The sequence below is a fragment of the Grampus griseus genome (genome assembly GCF_964374135.1).
Source record: "Grampus griseus genome assembly, chromosome: 18".
Classification (NCBI taxonomy): domain Eukaryota; kingdom Metazoa; phylum Chordata; class Mammalia; order Artiodactyla; family Delphinidae; genus Grampus; species Grampus griseus.
Window position 1 is genome coordinate 75,755,044 of NC_139012.1, and position 15,146 is coordinate 75,770,189.

The following is a 15,146-nucleotide window of genomic DNA, read 5'->3' on the forward strand; positions in this document are numbered from 1 at the left end:
TGAATGGATAAACAAACTGCACTTTTTTTTTTTTTTTTTTTGCGGTACGCGGGCCTCTCACTGTTGTGGCCTCTCCCGTTGCGGAGCACAGGCTCCGGACGCGCAGGCTCAGCGGCCATGGCTCACGGGCCCAGCCGCTCCGCGGCATGTGGGATCCTCCCGGACCGGGGCACAAACCCGTGTCCCCCACATCGGCAGGCGGACTCTCAACCACTGCGCCACCAGGGAAGCCCAACAAACTGCACTTCTTAGCAACAACGTGGAACGAATTACTGATACGGGAAACAACAAGGATGAATCTCGGCTGGTTATGCTGAACAAAGGCCAGACAAAAAGAGTACACACTGTAGGGTTCCTCCTATGTAACTATGATACTGTGATTTATAATAACAAATACGTATTTTGTCTTCATCACCACTAATGGCACAGAGCTCCTAAAACTTAGAATTTCCTAAGTGATAAGAGCTATAAAGGGGTCTTTTGACACAAACCAACCCCTTTGAACCACACTTGCGTATGTTAATGAAGTGACTTCCGGACCTTCCCTAAGGATGGGGGCTGGTTGCCAGGGGAACCAACCCAGTGATTAGAAGGTTGGAATTTTCAGTCCCACCCCCAGACCTCTGGGGAAAGGAGAGGGGCTGGAAACCATGTTCAGTCACCCACCGCCAATGATCTAACGAATCGTGCCTGTCATGAAGTCTCCAGAAACCCTCCAAAAGGATGGGGTTCAAGAGCTTCTAGGCTGGTGAACCGGATGCATCCATGTGCCAGAAGGGTGGTGCACCCCAAACTCACGGGGTTCTGTGTCTCATCATCGAGCCGCTCACTCATATCCCTGAAGGTCCTTCGCAACGGCCTGGTCGTCCATCTAGTGGGTAAACTGGTTTCCTGAGTTCTGTGCACCATCAGGCCCAGACAGGGGTCACGGGAACCTTGGATTTACAGCCACTCGGCCAGAAGTGCAGGTAACAAAGGAAGCTGGGGGGCTTGGCTGGGGGGATCTTGTGGGACAGGCCCTTCACCTGTGGGATGGGTGCTCTCTCCACCAGATAAACGTCAGAACTGAGTTGAACTGCAAGCCACCTGGCCGGTGTCACCAAACTGCTTGCCGTGGGGACACTACATGCCTGGTGTCAGAGTGAAGAAGCAGGAGACACACAGAGGACTGCTTTTCCTTTACAGTAACATTCTGGAAACGCACACCAATCTCACGACAGAGAGCAGATCCGTGCTTGCCTGGAGGTGCGGGAGAGACGGTGGGGAGTGGGGAGGGTGACAAAGGCCGGAGGAACCTTCCATGGGCGACAGCGTGCGCGCTCACGGCTGCGTGCACAGGTCAGAACTCACCAGACTGCACCTTTCAAACATGCATCATTTACTGTTGGCCAGTTACGCCTTATTGAACGAAGGTCTTATATGCAAAACATACAAAGAACTCTCAAAACTCAATAATAAAACTATCCAATTAGTTTAAAAACTGGATCCGTGGGGTTGGATAAGAGATAAGAGCAGAATACAAATTGGGAGATGCCTGGAAAATTATTTCATATTTAGATTTTGACACGATGGTCAGGGAGAAAGAATTACTGTGAGCCACAGACACGGGACGAAAGACCACGACAGAAAAAAAACAGAAAAAGATAAATTTAGCAACTCGTCAGGCGCCACAGTTAATGGCTCGATGAATACAGCAAACGGAAATGCTAACTCACTTCCTAGGAAAAGTTTTCCTCCTACAGAGTTCCATCCTCCAGAGTGGATGTGTCCCCGCTCCACCATCAGGGATGGGCAGTACAAACAGTGAGCACAGACAGCCGTCCTGAAAGGGGCCTGGGCCTGGCACAGCAGCCGAGCAAGCCAGACCAGCGAGCAGAACCCAAGTTCTTCAGGAGCTCAAGCCCACTACACCCCAGTCCTCACCTCCAAGATGGAAGCAACGCCTGCCTGCTCCCCTCCGAGGGCTCCGATGAGACCTCTGATGACGTGGTACACCAAGGCCACAAACAGCGTAAAGCGGATCCCAAACCCCAGATGCTACCCCTGTGAAGGAATCCGTGCTTACCTGACACATTAGAAAACGAACTCTGTACCTCCCTTTTCCCGTTAGCTGGACAAGGAGGGGAAGAATGGTTTAGCAGCACCACAGTCAGGCTGCGATCACACTGAGATGCATGGGAAAGGCTCACAAGCTGCTCAACGCGATGTTATTGTCACTATTTATGACCCCCACTAAGTACCTGTTACATGAATGCCCTTTTAAATAAAACTGAAACTGTCAGCTTCTTATTCAAAGTACAATAAACACATGACCCATGGACACTTTCTAAACACAACATTAAGCTGAGTGAACACTGCGCTATTTTCATAACATGAAACACGTGAATAAACCCTCAGAAGCTAAAACCATCCAGAGTGGCTTTAGCACTTGTGAGGGTGAACGGATCTCAGAGAATCTTCAGGGACTCAGACTCTACCTGTATGACCTATGACCTCAAGGTTTAATTCTCAAAAGCCTCTAGTTTTTGTTTCTATTTACTTGACCATAAATTGAAAGTCTTCTTGAAGATTAGGCAGCATCTCCTCTTCTTGTTACGAAAGATGCAGCACTTATTTTTCTCTGTCCTACTCTTTTGCACCAATTACTTGAGAACAACGTTCACCAAACAAATTAATGAAGCAAATCCAAAATGCGTTAAAAATAAATGTAAGCTCCTAGAGGAAACAACAAATTATAAGATACAAAATTAGATCATTTACCAAGTGTGTAAAGAAAACACTAACAGCAGAGCCTGAAATATCCACTTGGACCATATGGAGCTTCCACTTTTGTTGGTCAAAAATAGCCAAACGTTGGCAACTCATACGAACGACATCCTGAAATAAGGTCAAAATAGCAGAAAAGCTGTAGAACCTACCAACTGTTCCCCAGCAGACACGCTACAGATCTTGAGCCTGTATTTTTAGAAACCAAAAGCATCCTGGTGGCAATATTTTTGGCAACTAGAAGCTGTGTTCATGAAAGATAGTTAAGATAAACTGAATGGTTATTTTAGTTAACCACTCCCAACTGTTGGCACTATGCAAGTACCAGAGAAATACTAGTAAAATATCTAACATTTGCAACACTTGGTCTCAAAACATCAAGCCTGGCACCCTATCGGCTTCATTCTTCTCAACACAGTCCAACAGGTGAACCGTGACCATTCGGGGTTTCTAGTTCACCTTATAGAAAATCAACCAAAGAAACAAAATCATAAAGCTAACGATGGTAACCCCGTTACAGGTGATAAATGGGAACATTTTACATACCTGAGCATTTTATTATATACGTTATGTCATTTACACCCCACTACAACCTTATGGGTTGGCACTGCCCTCGCTTAACAGATAAAGAACTCAGGGCTCAAAAATTAACTGATCCAAAGTGACATGATTCATAAGCAGAAGAACTTAAACTCAAAACCAGTTCTGCCACGTGCCGCGGAGCGGCCGGGCCCGTGAGCCGTGGCCGCTGAGCCTGCACGTCCGGAGCTTGTGCTCCGCAACGGGAGAGGCCACAGCAGTGAGAGGCCACAACAGTGAGAGGCCTGCGTACCGCAAAAAAAAAAAAAAAAAGTTCTGGTGGGTGCCAAAGTCTTATGATGTTTCTGCAACTAAGACCCTCTACCAGCATCACCATCCGAGGGTCCACGGTCTCTCAGATGCTCTGAGGAATATTTTCAATGTTTTCAGCAGCTTATCAAGATTATTATCCTCCTTTTACAGATAAGGGAAATGAGGATCAAGGATTTACGTGGATTCTGCTCGAAAGCTTAATTAAGCCTCTATGTTTTTAGCATTTGGACCCAAGATCTTCCGTAACTTCTAAATTTACGCTCGTCCCCTGTGCTATACCAAGTACCGAGCACCAAGTGACAGGGCCGGTAACACGTAATGAAATGCACACAATTATTAAATTTGTTTAAGATTTGTAAGTGTTCTACTTAGGCCGAAAAACAATTTCATTGCAAGAGACTTAGAAATGATTCCAGTAAAACCACCCAGAGATGCTGTCCTGTCATAATTCTCCCAGACAATTGGGACCACGACTCAAGATTCCCTCAGCCCCACACTGCCAACCACCGCAAAAATGAGCAAGTACTTGGAAATTACATAGCAGCCATTAAAAGGCACAATATGTGTCTTATATTATTACACAAAACACGTCTGTATAGTCTAAGAACTGTTAACTCCTCCAAAGTTAAGTGAGGGTTGTAACAGATTTAACAAATAACGTTGTTTGCCCTCACAAAATTTTAGAGGACATCTTTATATTGTTTCAGATAGCCTTCTTCTTTAACTTAAAAAACAAAAGCTATTTAATGAAGTTTAAACCAATGTGTAACTTTTAAATACTACACGTGGCTTTCCAGTTATATCAACGGAAAGAAGAAGATGCTGAAATAAGACTCTCACAATAGATTATGCTGACTTTTAAAACTTTAAAGAACAGTAATTTAAACCCACAAGTGATATAAATGTTGCCTTGCTTTTATGATTTTCAGATCATGACCACAGAACCCAAAATGTAGTAGATTTTATGTGCTGGCATTCAACAGCTATTCCCCAACTCCTGCTCTCCCTTCTATATCACAGAGGCTGGCAGGCTAAAGCAACATTTCTCAGGCCCCTTGCTAGGGGAGTTCTAAATTTGCTTTTGCTTCTTTCCCTAACCATATGCCTTTTATTTCTTTTTCCTGCTTTATTGCACTGGCTAGGACAATTCTGAATAGGAACGTTGAGTGACTAGCCTTGCTCCTAATGTCAGGCAAAAGCATTCAGTCTTTCACCCGTAATTGTAATATCAGCTGTAGGTTCTTCATAGACAGCTTTTATCAAGTTCAGGAAGCTCCCTTCTACTCCAACTTTTTTGAGAGTTTCCTTCTGTTCTTAGTTTTCTGAGTTTTTAATCATGACCGGATGATGAATACTGTTAAATGCTTTTTCTACATCTATTGAGTTGATCATAGGGGTTTTAAAAATTTTGTTGTTTAGTTTGTTGATATTGTGAATTATTCCTGCATTTCTGGAATAAATGGTCCTTGGGCATGATATATTACCCTTTCTATATAAACTGTATTTAATTTGTTAATATTTTGTGGCGAAATATCCGTTTTTTGTATCAGAGTAATACTGACCTCATAAAATAGTGTTCCTTTCCTTCTGTTTTCTGAAGGGTTTGTATATAATTGGTATTATTTCTTTCTTAATAGGTTGGCAGAATTCACCAATGAGACCATGTGGGCTCAGAGCTTTCTTTTGGGGACAATTTTTAACTACAAATTCAATTTCTTTAATAAAGAGCTATACAAGTTACCCATTTCTTTTTTTTTTTTTTTTTAAGATTTTTTGATGCGGACCATTTTTAAAGTCTTCATTGGATTTGTTACAATATTGCTTCTGTTTTATGTCTTGGCCTTTTGGCTTGCGAGGCACATGGGATCTTAGCTCTCCAACCAGGATCAAACCCGCACCCCCTACATTGGAAGGCAAAGTTCTTAACCACTGGACCGCCAGGGAAGTCCCTATCCATTTCTTCTTGAGTGAGGTTTGGTAGGTTGTATCTTTGATGGAATTTGTCCATTTATCTAAGTTATCGTATGTATTAAGTGGCTCATAATATTTCCTTATCTTCCTATTAATATCTGTAGGATCTAGATTGATGGTCTCTCTTCTCTCTCTTTTTCCTGATCACTATGACTACAGGTTTGTCACTTTTATTGATCTCATCAAAGAAACAGCTTTTGGTTTCACTGATTTTTCTCCTATTTTTTTTTCCTGTTTTTTATTTCATTGTTTTCTGCCCTTATCTTTATTATTTTCTTCCTCTGCTTGTTCTGGGTTTAATTTGCTCTTTGCCTTCTAGTTTCTTTTCTTTTTTTAATTAATTTTTTTGAAGTATAGTTGACTTACAATGTTGTGTTGATTTCTGCTATACAGCAAGGTGATTCAGTTATAAATATATATATTCTTTTTCATATTCTTTTCCATTATGGTTTATTACAGAATATTGAATATAGTTCCCTGCCTTCTAATTTATTTTCTTTTCTAACATCTTTATTGGAGTATAATTGATTTACAATGGTGTGTTAGTTTCTGCTGTATAACAAGGTGAATCAGTTATACATATACATACATCCCCATATCTCCTCCCTCTTGCGTCTCCCTCTAACCCTCCCTATCCCACCCTCTAGGTGGATATAAAGCACTGAGCTGATAAAGTAAAAGTTTATATTATTGTTTCAAAACTTCTGTTTTCTAATATAAGCCTTTAACACTATAAATTTCCCTTTGAAGTACTGCTTTAGGCACATCCCATAAATCTTGATATGTTATATTTTCATTTTCATTCAAGATATTTTCTGATTTCCCTTGTGACCTCCCCTTTGACCCGTGGGATCTTTATAATGTGATGTTTAATTTCAAAATATCTGGTGATTTCCCAAACATCTGATACTGATTTCTAGCTTAATTCTGCTGTGGTCAAAGAATTCAGACATACTCCTGGAAAATTACCTGTAACATGAAAGTATGGGAATCAACATCAGTTTTTTGACAGGAAGTTACTGGAGTGCCAAGGTCAAGGTGAGGCAGGATTAGAGGTCAAGGCTTCTGGCGTGCCCCACACACAGATATCAAGAGTAATACGTTCTCTCTCAATACCAACTCAGAACCAAGACTTGTTATTCTCCCTCTACCCTTAATGCAAAAAAGGACAATTCCACAAACATCAAGTGATTTTTTTCACTCTGTAAAGCAGGCAAGACAGACGGCAGAATTTTGTACAGAAGGAAAGTGAGGTTCCGAGCAGGACCTGCCTTCCTAGTACACCATCCTCGTTACTCGAGGCATTCCTCAAAGATAGGGAAATACAGGTCATTTAAACCCGTAAATAATTCAAAACCTCATTTGAGCCACTGTTGGAATCACCACTTCACTTCAGAGTGAGTTACAGTAACACCTGAGGAGGTTTAAGTCTTATCATCTTGGCTTCTCATACCCACTCGTTATTAACAAGATCCAAAAAATAATGAACTGGTTAAACGTCAGGAAACAGAAAGTAAATGGGCAAGATATATAGGGGCGGAAATGAGACCCCAGTTTAATGAGTCAAAAACTGCATATCCATACTTGTTCACTTAAAAATTAATAGGAAATGAATATATCAAATTATAGTTTTTCTCTTTCAACCTCTCACTGTTGATTAGGACCAAAAGCTCTAAAATATTATCTGCTGTTAATATTTATATATTAAAATATATTGATATTTTGAAACTAACATATTTTATCCTACTCCATTTCAAATTCTAAACTATAATGTTATAGAAAATAAATGGCTTTAAGGGTAAAAGGCACACAGTCTTACCGTGTAACTGTTGACTTATGGGTTGCAGAAATGTCGCTCAGGTAGCATCACCACTTTGGCTCAGATATCAGTAGTAACAGCAATCAAAATTAAAACTAAGAAGAAAGAAAAAAAAAAATTAAGTACCGGCAAGCAAAATGCATTCACGTCTCCAAGAAAGTCTTAAATTCAAATTTCACATTCCAATAATTTCGTCAAGGGAGCTCTAGTCCCAGAACTAGTTCTTTTTAAGTTAGTTTAAGCAGGGAGCTAATAAGGCATGTGAATTCTGGTATAATTCCCACTCTCTATCCTGGAATAAGCTCTGAAATTAACTTCAAGGTATCTAGTAAATAACAGCCGAAGGGAAGAAAAACAAAAAAGCCCAGTATACCACAGGTCTATTCAACTGAACTGCTTACACACATTTTAGGTTTGTGACCGCCCACAATTAACTGAATACAGATCATTTGCATAAGAACACAAGTCAATAAAAATCTTGGTGATCACTTCACAAATATTTTAATAGTACATGTGGGGATAAAACAGTAACGACGACGTAAAACCGGCTGAATTGACCCTAGAAAGTGTTTCCAGGATAACTGATATTAACAGCAAGCCTACAGAGTTATCTGAAGATAAACACTGTTTGTGGTACCAAAAATATAGTACAGTTTCCTACCCAAATAGAGTTACCATTCACTTAGGAGAATACATTTAAGAAACATGTAGAGAACAAGCATTCGTTCATTCGGCAAAACATTTCTAAGCATCTTGCGTAAGCTGGCCCGCCTTTAAACCCTGCAGACACAAAAATGACTGAGAAAACGCCTGCTCACGAAAGAACTGAGTCTTGCAAGGGTGACTGATGCGCGTAGATAATTATAATACAACACAGTAGATTCAGGAAAGAGCAGGGCAGCCCAGAAGTGGGCTGGGGTATAGCAAAAGCTTCGTGGGAGGTCAAGGAAGGGTGGGGGGAGGGGGAAAGGCCGTGCAGGCCCTGGAAAGGAGGGGGTGTGATGTCCGTAGGAAAGGAAAGCAACTTGAAGTCTAGAAGGGACTGTCTGGCTGTGCGTGAACTGTATGTGGGCCAGTGGATAACGAGAATGTCCACAGTTAAGACTGTCACCATCCTTTTGAAAGTGTGAAAAAAAAAATAGGAAGGTCATTCGATAATACTACACATGTCCTCCTACTTTGCTCAGTTAAAATTAAAAGCAGCACATGATTTTCTCTCCCTTCCTTCGGAGCGGCTGGACAGCACTTGATGATGCAAAATGCAAAAGTGACTCTTTCCTGTCGTTTGCATAAGTGATCATCCTATTTCCAAATACAGAGAAGCATCCCTGGGTTTTAGATTATCCAGGCCAAATTTCACCTGAACCAGATCACCTTATTTGCATGATTTTGAAAGTAACCAGCACTATGTGACTATACAACTAACTGTACCTAAGGGCAATCCAAACGTGTGTGCCCTGGACGCCCCTTCACATTCGCAATCACGTGTTAACTCTTCCTTTGGGAAACACAACTATGCATTTTCCCATTTGTGTGAAAGGTTAAGGTTCTGTTACTAGTTACCACTTGGTGAATGCCTTACTGAGGACTAAGCAGAGCGCTGAGTCACCTATGAGTAACTTAATCTTCACAAGGCAGGACGGAAAAACGTTGCCCGCCATCAAGCTAGCAGCCGCTGCAGCTGCCCTGATGGTGCGCCCTGAGGGGATTCAGGACGGAGAAAAATAGGATACTGGTCCTAGATAGTTAAGATGCACATCTAAGGAAGAATTTCAAAGAGCCCAGACTCTTGCATCTTCCCATACACAGAAAGACACTAAAATCATTAACTTGAGATGTTTGGTTTTTGCGATCGGCAGTCATCTTTAGATGTTCCACTACATGCCCCAACCCCCACCCCCATCCCCCCACCCCCCGCCAGCAAAAACTCCTATCCTGGCTCCCTCCTCACCTCTTTGGAATACTTCCTCAGAGTATCTGAGAGGCTGTCTCCCGGGTTATAGTCCTCGGTAAATTCCCAAATAAAACATAACTCGAAGCATTTAGCTTGTGTGATTTTCTTCAGTCAACACAGGTAACATCTCCATTAAAAAATGAGGAAATTGAGGATCGGAAGGTGACTTGCCCCAGCCGACACAGCTTGGAAGAGGCAGAGCCAGGACAGGGCTGTCTGGCCACCGTCCCTGTTCTTAATTACTCTATCAGATGGCCTCCTCTGGACGTGCATACGTGCCTTTTTCTTTCCTACTGAGCTGATGACCCGTCTAACCTAAGTCAGGAACCACGAAGGTCTTGAAGAGTTAACTGGACTCTGTGAATGTGCTGCCTTACTTTACAGGGGAAAAGCGCATGTTGAACTCCTCTGAAGGTACAGGTTAAGGTTGTTAAGTGTGAAACGCAGCACCTCTACTAAGAGGTGTTGCATTAGCACAGGGAAACACATTTATATGAAGCACCAGGATTTACATGGTTTCTGTCCTGGTTAAGCCCTGGCCATGGTGCTGAACATGCCACTCCGGCTGCACCTGGGAGCACAGCCACCCTTAACTTCCTGCCAACTGGCTTGCACCTGTGATGCTCCCCTGCCACGAACGCCTCTCCTCGTGTGGCTTCCGTGCATCCAAATTGGCTCCAGTCTTTACAGCGCAACCTGTGGAGCCTCCTCCACCCACCGTTCCTCCCTCTATCAGTTTAATAAACACTTGCCTGCTGTGGTGATGTGTCAGGCTTCATGTGCCCCGACCCTGGACAGCCAAAACCCAACCCTGCACCCCCAAGAACCTCTTGATCCCCCAGAAGAAAGGCTGTATCAACAAGGAATTGGTATTCAGTGTGACAACTGTGTGTGCGTGGTACCAAGAGCGGGGGGGGGAGGGGCGGGGGGCAGCCGGGGGGGGGCAGGGAGGCTTCACAGCTCTGGTAACACCATGGCCTTAATTCAGATGACAGATGACCCAGACCTACAATAAGATGGGAGAATTTATGAATGGGAATGAACTTGGGAGAGGTAGGCACTGAGTGCTAGAGCGGATGGGCACCGAGGGTCTCGGGGGTGGAGCCCAGGAGCAGAGGCGGGAATGCCAGGCTCAGCCCCCCGCAGTGATGGGCGTGTTCCACACGTGGACGCCGGCCCACGTGGTGGGCCCAGTCACAGAGAGCACTCGACCGACCACTTTACCTGTGCCAAGTGTTACTGAGGGACTGAGTTTTCCATTTTCTTTCTTTTTAATTAATATTGATTTGAAGAGCAATACGTGGCTAGTGGCTACGGGACTGAACAGTGCAGCTCTTAACATTGCAGACTCGAGATTCTGAGCTGAGGGGTTGTCACCAGACCTGGGAAAAGGATCCCCAAGAGAAAGGGACGCGGACACGCAAATATTTGTTGAATAGATGGACGAACAGGCCAACGGACAGAGTAACAAAGTGGGTGGTCTTAAAGGGTTCCTCCCTTTAAAATCCCATCAAGAGGTGCGTGTCCTCGCCATTCGGGTCTTGAGTGATGCCCTCAACATGGCAGCATCCACACGTACTCATGCTGGCTCCAGGTCGCAGCCTCATCCTTAAAACACTACTGCTACCTTACAATTCCCTGCACTACAAATTCCTCATACTCTGAAGAAAGCAAAAGAGAGACAGAGAAAAGGGGGGAAAAGGAAAAGCTATATTTCTGAAACCATAATTTAGAAAATAATCATAGATTAAAGATAATCAATGAAGCCAGGATAAATTGCTGTCTAGTAAAATACGTTATTTTCTAAAAACATGAAAGGAAGCAGGGAGGGGAGAGGAGTAGCAGCTTTACCATGAGCTCAGGTAATTTCAAATACATTACAGACCCTTCAGCTCCTAAGCAGTTCAGCTGACATTTGGTCTACACTCTTCTGTACTCTGATGAGAGAAAAGACTGAATTTACTCATGAAATACCTTATTTTGTTCTAGAGAGCATTTTAAAAGGTCAATGATAATAAAGTTTTTCCTAGGAATATGCCCTCTCCTCTTAGTTACCTACAACATCCAAAGTCAACATGAAAGAAAGAACTCTGTGACATGAAAACATTTAACCTGAGAACAGGTTGTGTCTAAGTAACTCACTGGTAATCTGCCAATATTACCCTAATCTGATTGTATTAGGATTTGTGTACTATTTTGGTCCTTGCCATCTCACCTAAGCTTCTGAATTCCAGCTTTCCAGAAATGGGAAGCCGCGTACATACAACACACACACGTGGTCCAGGATAGCAGTTTCTGCACTGCATTCCGGGGCCACCTTCTTCACCAGGCTCAGATTCTAAGTTCCTCTCCATCCAGGAGGTCGTGTCATCAACGTTCTTCACTATGCACAGAGCAAGCTCTACTTACAAGACTGTTAGACACTCTGCAACGTGCAGACTCCACTATCTTCAGAGAAACACGCATCAGCACGTCTAACAGGAATGTTTTCAGCTAGAAGCGTGTCCAACAACACGACAAAACAGCAACTTCCGTGCTGCCTTGCCCGGCCTCTCAGTCGGTTATCTGAGCTTCAATTCCCACGGCTAGAACTGCCCTGCATCACTTAGATCAGAGCCACAAGGAACACACTTAGCTGGCCCCGCAGTTCACCTCAACGCGTAAGTGAGCTCTCACGTAGGAGGGATGAGGAGTAAGACACGGTCCTGGTGCCCAGAGAGCTTTACCTGCTGAGGAAGGATGTCTGTGTGTGTGTGTGTGCACGCGTGCGTGTGCCCGTAAAACAAGCAGCAGTAGGAGTACTGCTGTACACAACACAGCAACAACGTCGGTCGACACTGACTTAACATCTACATATAAGCCCATTCCCAGCTAGGGACACATTCAGTTAACAATTAATAAAACCACATTCATTATTCGATGAGGGTGCAAATGAAAAATTCTCCCAGTTTTTTTTTTTTGCGGTACGCAGGCCTCTCACTGCTGTGGCCTCTCCCGTTGCGGAGCACAGGCTCCGGACGCGCAGGCTCAGCGGCCATGGCTCACGGGCCCAGCTGCTCCGCGGCATGTGGGATCCTCCCGGACCGGGGCACGAACCCGTGTCCCCTGCATCGGCAGGCGGACTCTCGACCACTGCGCCACCAGGGAAGCCCTAATTCTCCCAGTTTTAAGTAATTTGTTCATTTAAAAAGTATGTACCACAGACCTAAATACTAGCATCATAAAACAATAGTTTCTTCCCCTTAACCTGATGAACAGTAACTACCTAGTGAAATAGGAAGACAAAATGATCAATTCTTGATATAACATGGCTGTGCAGAGAGCCACAGCTGGCCCATACCTCTGGGCTAGCGGTCCCCGGCCAGAGAATCGAATAACGCAGATCAGGATCTGGGCCACATCAACCGCCCATGATCTATTCAGACACTTAGTTCCTTTCTACAATACAGGAGCAACGCAGCCATGAATCAGGCAGCAGGGACACGACATCCAGAAAGACAGCACACCGAGGTCCGAAAGTGCCAAGTGGCAAGAGAGATTGTGCACGGTGTCGTGGGAGGAAAGGACCAATGCCGGCTTCAATAAACAAGACTTATAATGTGCGTGCGGAGCAAAGCGACACCGAGAGACTGATTCCTGTCCTCCGAAACGCACAGAGGATGCGAGGTTAACATGAAGACAAGCGCTACCTCACCACCTAAACATGAAGACATCACGAGGGGGTCCAGAAGTTCCCAGGTCCAGAGCTTGCTCATAAAATAGAGTGTGTACTGCCCGCCTGGGCAGCTACAGGATACGCGCAGGCCAGAGCTGTAAGGGCCCAGAGACCCACCCGCCGTCCAGTGCCGACTCCCCTCTGCCCCATCCCTGGCTGCTTCTCGTGAACACTGTCCAGGGAGAGGAATGTGTAACCTCTCGTTGAGAACCCAAGCTCTGTATTCGGTTAAAGCCTGTATCTTTAACACTTCAAACCAATGCTCTCTGTTCTGCCCTCTGAAACCAGAGAATCTACCAAAGCCTTCAACTCTGCAAGCTTCCAAGGGTCTGAAGGCACTCTGGCCTTTCCCAGTGCTCCAGTCTGCCCTTCACAGGCGCAGGGACAGCAGGGGAGCCGAGGGAAGCAGCATACCCTCTGTTAACGCGGCCCGTCGGCCTGTTCCATCGGCTTTACCTTGGGGTCCCTGACACCGCCGCCCTGCCCCCACAGGGACAGGCCAATTCCTGGGCAGGGTCTGCAAGCTTCCCTCCCATCACTCCTCCCCACACTGCCTTCATGCACACACCCTCCACACCTGCACCTCCCCACACCTGCACCTCCCCACACCTGCATCTCTCCACACCTGCATCTCTCCACACCTGCATCTCCCCACACCTGCATCTCCCCACACCTGCATCTCCCCTCCCCACACTTGCAGCTCCCCACACCTGCATCTCCCCTCCCCACACGTGCACCTCCCCTCCCCACACTTGCAGCTCCCCACACCTGCATCTCCCCATCCCACACGTGCATCTCCCCACACCGGCCCTCCTGCCCTCTACCTTCTGACCAGCGAGGAGTCACTTCCACCGCAAAGCTCTGCTCAGCTGCCGGCAGAGTCCACCCCCTCCTCTGTGCCCACCAAGTCAGCCAGGCGACACAGGATGCCATGGTGCAGTGGGCTCTCAAGCCAGGATTCAGCTCAAACTGGCCTCCCACTTACACCCTCTAAGGCAGGTTATTTAAGCTTAAATTCCCCGAAATACAACGAGAGCGAGAATCAAAGGAGTGATCCCTGGGACAAGCCTGGCCTCACACGTGGTAACAAGCCCCTGAGAACATCCATCACTGACCCGGCACCACTCCTGCCTGTTGCTCTGGCACTGTGACGGCCCCCAGCGTGGGAAGAGGGTCACCCACGTCCTTATGCCCGCAGGGCTTCACACAGAAAGGAGCTCCGAAGCCTCCCGAACAGTGTTGAGTCCAGAACAAAACAAACAGTGAATCAATAAACGAGCACACAAAAGCCTAAAAGCAAGATGACTGAAGAAGCCCAGATTTAGTTCTGGTCTTACCCGTTTGCCTGGTTACCATCACTGCAACACAAAGTACCGCGCTGCCGCGAGAGCAAAGAACTCAGAGGCGGAAAAGGTTCGGAAATTCACGGTAAACCATCAGTTTTCAAAGCAAAAGTGCATTTTCTAGTTATGTGTCGCTTCTGCCTACCTATGACTGTTAAGCTTTTATAAAATATATATATATATATATTTTAACACTCATCGCAGAGAGGTCTGGCCCTGCGCCACCACCGGAGTCCTAAAACTGCACTCTTCACTATCAAAGACCTTTCTCATTTTCTTTTTTTTAATTCCTGGCTCAATGTTCGGCACACAAGCAACACTCAAAAAACATCTGTCAAATAAGTGAACTTCCTCAAATGACTCGGTTAAAAAAATCATCATGCATCTCCGTGACCTACTTCAGCCAGCAGTGTCCTGCGACCCGGTGCTGGCCCCGTGGTCACCATTTCAAGGGCTGCGCTCCGTCCAGGGAAACAGTAGGAGAACTGGGGTCAACAGAACACCACTTTCAGGGCAACCAAACAGTTAATGAGCTTTTGCGGAATGGGCATAAAAAGATAAAATAATAATAACTTGCACAGGATAAAAATAAGGCTTCCAGCTTGAAGAAAGATTGCTGACTGGGAGCAAGTTTTCAGAAAGCTGTTTAGCAACATTATGGAACAATCCACAACCACTAAACACAAATGTGGAGTGGGACCAACTGGCAGCAGCACGCCGTTTGCT

The 15,146-nt window shown here is 45.1% G+C and overlaps 1 protein-coding gene across 1 annotated transcript in view; it reads right to left on the reverse strand.

Moving 5' to 3' along the window:
• Nucleotides 1–15,146, reverse strand: part of WASF3 (WASP family member 3) — a 91,995-nt gene that overhangs the window by 49,273 nt on the left and 27,576 nt on the right. Inside the window, exon 2 of the mRNA XM_082675668.1 lies at nucleotides 7,409–7,503. The gene's annotated coding sequence lies outside the window, so the exon portion shown is untranslated. The remainder of the gene's footprint in view (nucleotides 1–7,408; nucleotides 7,504–15,146) is intronic.